General features: G+C 31.7%; 1 pseudogene; it reads right to left on the bottom strand.

Annotated features, from left to right (window-relative positions):
• Positions 1-1,720: 1,720 nt before the first annotated feature.
• LOC126747066 (putative nuclease HARBI1) overlaps positions 1,721-12,760 on the bottom strand; it is a 60,573-nt pseudogene continuing 49,533 nt past the window's right edge.

Raw genomic sequence — 12,760 nt, forward strand, 5'->3', positions numbered from 1 at the left:
ACTAAAATAAATGGTTGAACCAGTCCCAACGAGTCGAATATCTGACTAGATATTGATAAGATCTTACGTTTTGTAACACTTGTTTGCCCTGAAACCTCCCTAATTTTATATTGAATACAGTCACTATATGCATTCCAGTATAAACCTAATGTCTTATTCTGCTCATTCTCACCCAACTCTAGCATACTAGCCTCTAAATTGTCATTCACTTGGAAACTGTCACAAAAATCTTTCTTATTTGAGAGCCACTTTCTTAGCTGAAAACCTGCACTCTCTAACATCATCGAAATTTCTTTCTGTAATACTAATAACCCATTTTCGCTGTCAGTACCTGTCAGCAGGTCATCCATGTACATGTCCTATCTAATTATACGAGCAGCCTCTGGACACTCAGATTCATATTCATTCGCCACTTGGTGAAGGCAACGTACGGCTAAAAATGGACTACTTGCCATACTATATACTATCGTATTCAACTCATAACACACTATGTTGCCATCATCTTTACGCCATATTATTCACTGATATGGTCTATGCTCTGGATTAACTAAAATTTGTCGGAACATCTTTGAGATGTCAGCATTTAACACATATTTGTGTTTGCGAAATCTAAGTAGAATGGAGACTAAGTCGTTACCAATCGAAGGCCCTGTATATTGGAGACAATTCAAACTTAGCCCACTAGATATCATACTAGAGGCATTGAATACAACCCGCAACTTGCAAGTCAAACTTTCTCTATCTTTAATAGAATTGGCTCTGGAGCCTCTTAAAGTCATTACAAGTGCAATTTTCAACTCCCTGTATCTTAAAAACACTTAAATAAAAGTATGGCATGTGAAACATTAAAATTCTTGTAATTTTATGCTAAATTAAAAAAATTATAAAAAATATGTCCAGTTAAAAAATCGAATATGACCTTGAAATAATCTTAAATGTCATTGATAAGGTCAAACGCATGACACCAATAGATGCAATGCCAAAAGCTACTACGAAAATGACCATAACTTAAAAACAAATTAACCTAAAAAAAGTTATAGACGTGTCTCGATACTTTCTAGACACCCTGTATACCTCTTTCTTATTTTGGCAACTATTGCCAAATGCCATAGTATTCAAACAAGATTCTAGTGCTTTTGACTCAAAATATTAGAAGCCTTATATCAAACTCACAGTTACTGGGCGAAAAGAATGGGGCTTTTGAGATAAGATTCTTGAACTTTGGAACAAGGAGAGAGAACATCTTGGAGTCTGTAAGAAATGCTCTCATACTTTTGCTAAAAGTATCGGGAACTTACTGCAAGATTCTAATTATTTTCGATAATATATTCAAGTTCTTATAAGAAGAAACGACTTCTATCGCATAAAATATTTATACTCGAAGTCGTTTATAATAGTCAGTGACTTATCGTTAGCATTAGGGCCACCGAGACGGTTGCGCGGTGAGAGACGTAGCTAGCAGCGGCGTAGACATTTTTAAAAAGTGATTTTAGTATATTATATAAATTATTATTTATTTAAGCACATAATAATTTTATTATGATTTCAATATTATTGTCTCGATTATTGTAATGAAAATATTTATATTTTAAATAATAATTAATTTATAATAGGTATAATGAATTTATAAATATATGTAGTTCAATAAATGAAGGAAACTTTGTTGCAACAAACAAGTTTTAAATAATAAATATTGTACCTCTATAATGGTTAAAACGCGCTAATTGCTATCAGAGGTTTCATCAGAAGAACTTGAAGAAGAATCATCGCTATCACTATTTCCAGAGCCAGGAGTGATAATAAGTTGTTCCACAACAACTTCAATGTGATTATTCAAATCCCACATTTTTTGCTCCTCTTTCACCACATGTTCGATGCACTTTCGCCAGTTGGTGGGTGTTACATTACCGATAGCTTCATTTAATAACACTTTAAGGTCATTTAATTTAAACGTTGTATTCTTGCTGGCCACTTCGCCTTTTATTTGTGCCCATATAAGTTCTATCGGGTTAAGTTCACAATGATACGGCGGTAACCGCAATATTGTAACCCCACTGTTTCGCGCCATTTCATCAACCACATATTTAATATATTGTGCTTTGTGGACACGAACAATATCAAGCAATTGTGCCTTAAGCATGTCAAAAACATTCAGACCTCCTTCCAAAAATCCAGAGTCACTACCTATATGGGTAATAATTAGACGACGATTTTTTCCAGAAGGCGATTTTAAACCCGTGGAAAGCCCATCAAGAAAAGCTTGCCGTAAATTTGTTACATTTAAGTCTTGCCACACTTTTCCACGGGTGTGTCCTTCATTAAGCCATGTTTCATCGGTATAATAAATTTTTCTTCCTTCGCGCCGATGTTTACGAATTTCATCTAAATATTTCCTTCGCCACACAACAATCTCTTTTTTATCAATCAAAAAACTTTTCCGGTTCCTTTTTAAATAACGAAAATTTAAGTCGCGTAATGTTCGCTTTAAAACCCCAACGGAAATTTTAGGTAAATAATAATTGTCACTATCAAGTTTGGCCTTAATTTTCTTAATAGTTGGAATCTCATTTCTAAAAAAAAATCCGTGCACTTTTTGCCTAATGATATATTTTATGTCCTCATCTAGAACAATTTTTTTCCTGCCGTTTTTTTCTACGTTTTTTTTGTTTTCATTAACTTTAAGAGACCTGAAAACTGTTCTGGAACTAACTTTTGTCAAATCTCCGCATAATTCTGCCGCGTCCTCAACCGACAAATCCGGATTTTTAGCACGAACACTTTCATATACAGTTTTAACTAGTTGATATTCCGCAGAAGTGAAATAATGTCTTTTTGCTTTTTTGGCAGGCGGCGGGACACAACTTGTCGAAGGTTCTTCGTTTTCCATATTTAACAAAAACACCGTATTAAACACCGAAGAAAAATACCGTAAATTAATAATATTATAAGTAATAAAATAAATTTATAATATATATTATTTATTATAATAACGTATAATTACGCAAGCAACTGCAACAACACTAAAATAAACAATAAACCCGCACCACGCCCATGGGATGTATCAAATCAACGTATAACAAGGAAAGCATGTGTTTGCGTTTATAGGCGTTGCTATTCTGTTAAAAGTAATGACTGTTTATCTCGCTGCCCCATTTACCGCGAAACAAGAGAGAAAAGGACGAGTAATATACTTGGCACCACTGCGCGCTTTATGCGAGCAAGGCGGGACTATGACAACAACCACTGAGTTCACACAATTGGAGTAGGCGCGTGTCACCGGCTTTCAATGGATTTTGTATTTAGGGAATTAAATATTATTTTAAACCACTCTAGTTGTGTTGCTTGTTAGTTTTTTCTGACGTCACTGACTATTATAAACAACTTCGACTATAGAGATTTATACAAAAACCATATATTTTCGTCACCAAACCAGAAGATCTTAAAAGAAATTATTTATATTTTATATTAAGTTCATATGTATTTAGAGTAAAAGAAGTTTCTGAATTATATCAAGGAAAGTGCATCCTTGCCGCAAATCGGCCATTCATTTGGCATATATCAAGTCCGCGCCGGCTTTGAGATAATGCCGTGCGCATTAATAGCAAAGTATCCTTTTTTTCAGTGTAGGTCGCTGGTTGTATCGTGAAATTTCTTGTGATAATAATGCTGATGTTGGTTTTTAATGTCTTTAACGCCAAGATATTCACATACACTAATTGTGGATTGCTTTGTTACAACTTGATATTAAAGATAAAAATGATGCAGGGAAATCGGCAAAGCCGTCTGATGATATTGCTTGATGATAGAATTCTCAAGAAGTAAGAAACATATGACATGACCACTGATATTCAATTCATCAGCGGTGTTGCCGCTCCTCTCTTCAACTGAATACCTAATATGACGTCACGAATGTAACTGCGCAATAAGACGTTAAATCTAATTTGAACATAAAATAAGATAAGTCTAAACACCAAGCATTTAAAGATCCATGTTTATATTTATTTTTAATTTTTCCCTTTCCTCCCGAAACCCTGTGAAACCTTAAAAATACGTTAGATATAAAATATATAATGTATACAGATCGTGTTTTCAATCGTTACTTACAGGAAACCGCATAGAGGCGAAATTTTGCAACGTCGCGCGTGTACGAGTGCCTGCGACAGAGCACCGCCCCCCGGCCGGCCCGAGGCAACACCACGGAAATAAAGATCTTTATTTCGGTAGTGTTGCCCCAGGACAGTGTTGCCAGACGTACCATAATTATGGAATTGTACCATAATTTTGCAAAATTTTTTGCTTGCTCCATAATTTGTACCATAATCAGAAATGTACCATAGTTGTACCATAATTTTGTTTTTTTTTTTGGGTTTTATAAATTTCTATGATTATTTTTTATATTAATATGATATGAACAATTTCGCAGTAAAATGCACAAGATATGAAATGTACATGAAAAATCCCATTAAACACAAAACTACATTAAGACACAACCCTTCTAAACGTCAACAGTCTGTCATTTGTTTTTATTATTTGGGGTTAAGTTGTTTTGTTATTATTTTTGTTTGATTTTGGCTGTTGGGGGTTGGGGGTGAAATAGAACTAAAGAATAAAGCTTCAATAATTATTATAAGATTATGACCTCCAACTCCGGCTTAAAACGAAAACATAAATATTTCTGATTCTGAATCCGAAGATGAAAATAGTGAACGAAACTTAAAACAAGTTAAGTTTGGAAATAAAAATAGAAATAGACCCCAAAGCTATCGAAAGGATTCGGAATTAGATAAGTCGTTTGAGGGTTGGTTAAAATTACAAATACAAATATTACAATATACAAATTTGTATATGTATTTATGTTAATGTTTATCTATTTTTAATTTAGATTTTGAGTGCAATGTTTTGTTCATTTTTCAATAAATTACTATCTTTGTTAAAAAAGTATTTTATTTCTACTAGAAATCGTTCTTTTAATTAAAAGAAATGATCAGAATAGGAAATTTGATTAAATTCATAATCCATTATCAACAAAATGTAACACATTTTATAAGTTAGGCGACGGCGCGACTGTGACGTGACGTCATACATAGGAAAAGGTTGTGTACTGACAGAATTGTATGATTGTACCATAATTTTGTACAAAATTCCATAATTTCGGCCGGAATGTACCATAATTCTCACCCAATCATCTGGCAACACTGCCCCAGGACGGGATTAGTAAACATCTGACTTTCGTGGGAGTTGCGTCGTTTGGCGACAAAATTTAATGTCCCAAAATATTACGCGAAAATCCAGGCATTTTTAAAATATTTATTCTAAAGCGGGTTTTACAGGCATGACAATGTGTAAAACCCGCATAGAATTGTAATCTTAAAATGTTTAATATGCTGTATTTTGCATAATGAAAATTAGAGCGTTATTCTAATAAAAAATAAAATGTCAACTCTGATAAAAATATAATAAAAAATCAGAAATAAAACTCTAATAAACAAACTTAACAATATATAATTTTTTAAATAAAACGCTTAAATAAACCGCCTTTTTTCGCTAAACAAAAACTTAACCTATCGTAAAAGCTATTTCGCACCTCCAAAAGAGTTTCAGGTAAAATGGAATTGGCACCTTCGACATTTTAGGAGGCCATATAATATCGCCAGTCCCACTAATAAGGCGGTTAGGAAAAGTATTTGTTACAAATTCTTTTACCCTAGCCGCGTTATGAGCAGGACAGCCATCTTGAAAATAAACCGATCCCAGGTCTACATCAGGTAGGATTTGATTAGCAGGAAGAACTTGGTTTTGCAGCAACTCAAGGTACTTTTGGGCGTTTAAAGCGCCATCACTAAACAATGGCCCTATAACATTGTCGCCCAAAATACCTGACCAAACATTCAATTTCTGAGGATACTGGGTATTACGAAACTGAAAACTTCTGTGCTCGTTTTCCTGAGACCAATAACGAACAATGGAAGAATTGTGTTTGCCATGTAATGGAAAAGAAGATTCATCAGAAAACAAAATATTTTTTAAAACGCTTTTCCATCATGGTTTCACAAAATTCTATTCTTCGCCACTGGTCTTCAGGAAATATTTCATGAGCTTTTGAATACTTGAAACATTTGTACCCATATTTTTTCCAGATACGAGCAACAGTTTTATTGCTTATTCCCAGTTCCTCTCCAACACTTCTAGTGGACCGTGTCGAATCAAGTTCTAGGGTACTGCAAACCATTTCTTCCCGCCGTTCTATATCCTGGACCACTTCAACAGGTGGTTCTTGACGTTTTGTGTGGCATTTTTTACAATCTTGAAGACAAAAAGATGTCTCAAGATTTGATTTTAACCACATTTAAAACCATTTTTGCACAAGGAATCGGTCTATTCTCAAATGTCACTGAAAACAAATCTCTACATTGTACTGCCGAATTGCCTCCATAAAACCATTTAATTAGTTGAACTCTTTCGGAAGGGGTATAAACAGCTATAATGAAAAAAACACGAAAATAACGCTCAAAAATTATTAATGCAATGTGCAGTAACACAGCAAAGTGAGGTCTGCTGACTCCCGGTTCAAAAAATAAAAACGTAAAATTCCGCCGCCTGCAAGCCGCAACCAAGTGGTGTTGCCATTATTTTGGGTAATACGTAGCTCACGATAACACGATCTGTATACATATGTACCTACATAGGTATATTAGAAAATATAATTTTAGATACCTAGTTTGCAAAAGCAACAAGAAGGATGGGTGTAAGGCATCAATAAAATTGGTCATGAGGGAAGAGCAAAGTGAAGTTGTCAGTTGTGTTAATTTTTTTGCTAATGCAAAGTATTCAGTTGCCACACCTTTTTAACCTTTGCTTTTATATAATAATAATAATAATAGTAATAATAATAAATATTTTTTATTTGCATAGAAGAAACAAAAAAAATACAAGTTTACAAAATCTAGCAATAAATTTACGCAAATAAAAGGCCTACAAATTCAGAATTCTGCCATGGCAGATTCTGGTCTTTAACATTGTGGCCCCACACTTCATTAAAAAAAATTGTAATTTCAGTAACGCTCATTAACAGTAACGCTTAACTAATAACTGAGTAAATACAGCTTTTTCTTTAATCATATACCTAATAAACCTACATATAAGAGTTCTAAATTCTAAATTTGACAGTTTAACATCAAGCAAAACAATACACATTGCAAATACCCAAAAAACAGATTAAATTTTTTGTTAAATAACAAAAAATAGAAAAATTATTGCAGACAATAAATAAATAAATAAAATGATCCCAATACCAAAAATTGTAATAAATTACTCAAGAAAACAACCATTCAAAAAGTTAAAAAAGAAGAACTTAAATTATATACCCTGCTGATTCATTAGATGTACAATCATCCTATTACGAAAAGTATTACAAGAAATTAATAATCGGTCTGGATCCAAATTTAAAGAATTTATTTGATAAGCAAAATTGTAAGAAAATGATCGTTTAAATAACTGTGTTTTATGTCTCGGAATGAGAATAGTATTTCTTCTTAAATTTAAATGGTGTACATCATTTCTAAAAGTTATTTTTTGATAGAGATAGGGCGGACTACGATATATTAAAATTTTATAAAAAAATGTTAAAGAATGAGCAATTCTTCGATTATGCATATTAAGCCATCCAAGTTCGTGAAGTTTATGGGAAATTCGGTTTCTCCTGCGTATGTCCAATATTAGTCGAATGCAAGAGTTTTGGAGCTTTTGCAGTCTACCCCTATCCTCATAATCAAGACACCAGCCATACACTACATCACAGTAATTACATTGTGAAAGGACCAATGAATCACATAAAAGCTTCTTAATATCTTCACTTAAATAGTGTCTATGCAAATAAATTAATTTCAAAGCAAGATATGCCTTTTTAAGAATATTAGACACGTGATGTTTAAAACGAATATTATTATCTAATATAAGGCCCAAACTCTTACATTTGTCAACAACTGGAATTCTTTCGTCCCCCAATTTAATTAAATAAAATTAATTAACTTAAATTAAATTAACCCCAATTTAATGTTTATACCATTTAAAATATTATTTACATTAGTTTGATTACTTATGAATATTATAGATGACTTCGAAGGATTTAATTTTAATAAATGCTTTGAAGAAAAATGGCTTGAAGTATATAAATATATTATTTAATTATATAAATATATTATTATTTAAGCATTTATATTAGTATATAAATGCTTTGAAGTAAAAATGAATAATATAACTGCGTGTCGTCTGCGTAAAAATGATGGGCACAATGCTTTAATTGAAGATAAAATCTAGACGTGTAAATGATAAAAAACAAGGGTCCTAAAATACTACCCTGAGGCACACCACTTTCAACTTCCAAAGGATCAGATATTTCGTTATCTATTTTAACACGTTGAATCCGATTATTTAAATAAGAGGCAATTAAATTAATAGCAGCACCAGAAAAATCAATATAATGAAACAAAGATTTTAAAATTGAGTGGCTAACGAAATCAAAAGCTTTAATATAATCCAACAACACCAGAGCAGAAATCTTACCATCATCCCTAGCCCGAATTACGTCATCAATAACGTCCGCCATAGCCGAAGTACAACTATAATTTGTTCTAAATCCAGATTGCTTAGTTGGTAAAATATCATTATTATTAAGAAAACTGCGAATTTGAGAGTCTAGAATGCATTCGAGAATTTTTGAAAACGTTGGTAAAATACTGATAGACCTAAATTGGCTAAAATCTGTTGGATTATGCACTTTCGGCAATGGCAACACAAAGGCTTCTTTCCAGCATTTGGGAAAGTAGTTTTTATTAATACACTCGTTAACAATATGTAAAATAAAGGGTATAATAAAAGGACAGCATAGTTGAATTAACGTAATACTAAGATTATCCACCCCGAATGCTTTAGACTTAATACGTAATATAATTGCAGAAATAGTATTATAATCAGTGGGATGAAAAGAAAACTTATTTAAGGTTGATAATGCATTCTGATCATAAAAATTAATTAACTCATCACAATTATCAATATTTGTCACTCTTGCACTATCTATAAAATATGAATTAAAATTGTTGGTATTTACAAACGATTTAAGAATTTGCTTCTGCTTTGACGGCAATATTTTTCTTAGTTCACGCCACTTGCCCTTGTATGTACAATTCTCAAATTTATCACTATAAAAAGCCCTTTTTTTCGCTCTAATCGCTGTTTTTGTATAGTTTCTAAGCTGTTTGTAATAATTCCATTTAGCTGGCAGTTTAGTTGTTTTAAAATCTTTTAATGCCTTATTTCTTAATTTTTGCTATAGTTTAATATTATCTGTCAGCCACGGAAAATCTTTTTTTTTACTATCGAACAACTATAGTTTTAATAGGAGCATGTTTGTCGAACAAATTGAGTAAGTTATTGTTTAAAAAATGTATCTTATCATCTATGGATTCGAATTCATATATTAAATAAAATGGAATAGCCTCCAAATCCTCTTGAAAGTTGTTTAGGTTTATATCTTTTAAGGATCTATAAGATACAATGTGCGGTTGTACAATAGACTCCGTGACATTAAATTCACAAAAAACGCCAAAATGGTCAGAAAATGTAGAGCTTAATATGCCAGATTTCAAAATGCCAACATGATTTGTAAAAATAAGATCTATAATTGAACTAGTGTTGTTGGTCATACGAGTATGCTCGGTTATAAGTTGCTTCAAATCGAAAGTTTCACACAAAGAAATAAGCTGAGTTGCATGACTGTAATTTAATTTAGATATATCAATGTTAAAATCACCTAGACACGTTATATTATTAAAATTTGAAAAAATGTCAATTAGTGTTTCCTCTAAAGTTAAAAAAAAAACTCTGGATATTTGAACTTGGAGGCCCATAGACTAAGCCGAAAATGTATGGCTCCTTACTAATAAAAATTTTTACCCATAAACTTTCAAAAAAATCATGACTTTCAGATAAAATAATTTCATATGATAAAACATTTCGGACATAGGCAACAATACCACCACCCATAAGATGTTGGCGATAATTTCTTATCAATTGATAATTACTGATCTGTATTGCACTACTATCAATATTAAGACTAAGCCAACTTTCGGTGACTGCAATCAGGCTAAAGTCCTTTTTACAATAATCATTCTTAAAATCCTCAAAATGAGCCAGCAGGGATCTACAGTTAATATGTGCTATTTTTAACGACATAAAATATTGCGATTAGTTATAAGTTTTTAGGAATAATATATACTTAGTTGTTGCAGATTTAGGTAGGTACTTACTAGTTATGCACTTGTAATAAATTGATATATCTTTATAAAATAAAAGCTGAAGTTCTCTGGTTATAAAAAAAAATCTTAGCCAAGAAACTATCTAACTACGTATATGCCTAAGTATAAAAAGTTAGTTTAATAATAATAATAAAGAATAAATATAAGGATTATACCTACACCTACACCAAAACAAAAAGAAAAAAAACTAGTTTGTCGTAAAGTTAAACAAAAAGAGTTTAGTAAGCCAATCATATATAAAAAAGTACCTGATGTTTCGGACTTGTTCTTAAGTTATTCAGTCCCAACATTGCTTTTAAGGTTGTATAAATCACTTTCCGAGATCAGATTCCACACGATGCACCGAACCATCACTTGTTTTGACATAAACATTGCCACTAGACACCCACGCAAATTTGTTTGTAAAAAGGTTTATTGCTCGGTCTAATAAAGTAAGCCGTAATTTAGTGAGATCCTCCTTAATGTAAACCCCAGTGTTTTTTAACATTTTTCTGCTTTTGAGTACCGACAAACGGACATCAGCAGTAGAAAACCGTACAAGCACTGCCGGCGGTTTACGGCCCGGAATTTTTGGCGAAATTCTGTGACATTTTTTTATTTCGCTACCGTTAACCTGCAATTTTGGTTTATTATTTAATATAGACAGTACGGTTTCTCGGACATTTTCATTTCGGTCATGTTTGATGCCGAATATACGGACATTGTTGCTGCGCATTGTTTGTTCTTGGTTGTCTAGTAGAGTTCTAAGTTGACAGTTCTCTTCCTCCATCCGACTTAACCCTACTTTAAGGGCTGCGATTTCTTGGTTTTGAGCTTCTAGCTGTTCATCAAATTTTTATCTTAATAATGCAGCTATTTCAGAGAGAAATTTATCGATAAACACACTAGAAATGATGGATTTTATTTCTCTCACATCTGAGAAACCCATTTTGGCGAGAAATGACAGTGGATGCCTTAAATGCAGTTAACTGTCACAAACACTGGACACAAACACTCAAAAACAAGCCAATCGTATGAAAAGGCTACTGCTCATTCCTAACTGTATTATCTTGTAAAAAAACAACTTTAAAAACACTATTTTGAGGAGATTTTTGAAGAGCGACAAACACTACGTTCTCTCTACTCGAGCGTCATCTCTGTGTTTATCATAGCCTAAATAAACACATTAGGTATGTGTGTTTATTTAGGCTATGCTTTTATGGTAATTAAATCAATCACATTACTGTATTATGGTAAACGTAGCCTGTTATATCTTAAATTAAAAAAGGTGTATATGGTAAGTATCAGATTTCTAATGCATAACATTTGTTTATTACATGTTACAGGCTGTGTTTCGTAAAGCCCGGGCTTTAGGTATAGTAGGAGTAATTGAAAACAATCGAGGTGGACAAGATCTGTTAAGGAAATATTATGCTCTGGCACTTTTACCTACCGAAAGTATTGTGGACATATTGCCCACTTTGCAACAGGTATATATATGTAATCTGACCCTAAACTGCATGTATAATACACTCTAAAAAATTTTGAGTGAATTTTAACTCAAAATTAACTCAAAGTTTTGTCAAAACGAGTCCTCACATTATTGAGTTAATTATTAACTCATTTTTTTTGAGTAACATTAAGTATAAAATGAGTCAAATTATTAATAAAACTAGAGGTAATTCTATACAATATTGGGTTAATATTTACATTTTTTTGAGTTAATTTTATACAATATTGAGTTAATATTTACCTTTTTTTATTTTTATTTCCCTATTTTTCTGTAATGTTTTCACAAAATAAGATTAATAATATTCATTATTGTGTAAATATTAACACTATTTTGAGTTAAAAATACGTTTCATTTATTTCTTTTAAGAAACATTTGTGTACTATTTTCACAGAAGCAGGTCACAATTACTCATTGTTGAGTAAAATTTAACTCTATTTTAAGTCTAAAAAAACATTTTATTTATTTATTTTTACAAACTTTTGTGCATCACTTTCACAAAAGAAGGTCCCTATTACTCATTATTGTGTAAAAATTGAGTTTTTTAAGTTAAAATTTTTAGTTATTTTTTAAAATTTATTTTAACGAGCTTTGTGTATTATTTTTAGTACATAAAATAAACATTTTAAAAATGATACTTATTAAATAATTAATTATACCGACATTACATGTACCTATGTATGTAGGTATGCACTTGTATGAAAATTTTTCTATTTTAATAATAATACTAAGACACATTATTAATTAAGTAGTTTTAATTTAAAAGCCCGAAAACTATTTAGTTCGCAAATTGAGTAATAGTAGATGTAACCACCGGATATTTTATGCAGCTTCAAATAAAATTTCCCTTAAAAAAATCAAAACTTTATTAACATTAACTTACAGTATTATTGGTTATGGAACGTAAACTAGGAACAAAGTTTAAATACTTAAAATTAAACAAAGTTAAAAAGTTATT

Source organism: Anthonomus grandis, chromosome 18 (assembly GCF_022605725.1).
Source record: "Anthonomus grandis grandis chromosome 18, icAntGran1.3, whole genome shotgun sequence".
NCBI lineage: Eukaryota > Metazoa > Arthropoda > Insecta > Coleoptera > Curculionidae > Anthonomus > Anthonomus grandis.